We start from the raw sequence: 554 nt of genomic DNA, 5'->3' as shown, positions 1-554 counted from the left end.
TGCAAAGAAAGATTAAATCTTTATCAATTGATTTTCTTGCGAAATATTTTTATTCTCTTTAATTAAAATTGATTCATTATTTTTTTTGATATAGCATGGTTGAGCAAAATATATTTGATACATGAATTGCATAAATCTCATTTTGCTTGGTATTTGTCTCATGATTGGTGAAATTTATTGAAAAGGATTTCTTAAGCATGATTTTGAGTATCAAAATTTTGGTATTGATGGCATTTTTCAAAGCAAAGGAACAAATCTTCTTGTAATGCTTGAGGCTATAATGATTTCAATGATATAAAACTTGAACAAGTGTGCCTTATGTTGAAAATGCTATTATAACTTGATCTCATTGCAAATGAATGCTTGAATGACCTCAAGGGCATTTTTGTCCATATATTTGAAAAAATTTGTAGAAAATGCTAAATTTGATGCATATTATGCTTAAACATTGTTTAAATGCTTTGCTGCACATGTTATAAGTCATAGTCACACATCATGATGTAAATTGAATATGTTTGAGCATATTAAAGGCATGATTCTTCCAATGAGCATTT

Source organism: Theobroma umbraticum, unplaced genomic scaffold (genome assembly GCF_002168275.2).
Source record: "Theobroma umbraticum cultivar Fairchild unplaced genomic scaffold, ASM216827v3 scaffold_146.0, whole genome shotgun sequence".
NCBI classification, from domain to species: domain Eukaryota; kingdom Viridiplantae; phylum Streptophyta; class Magnoliopsida; order Malvales; family Malvaceae; genus Theobroma; species Theobroma umbraticum.
Note: the sequence above shows the minus strand (reverse complement) of the source record.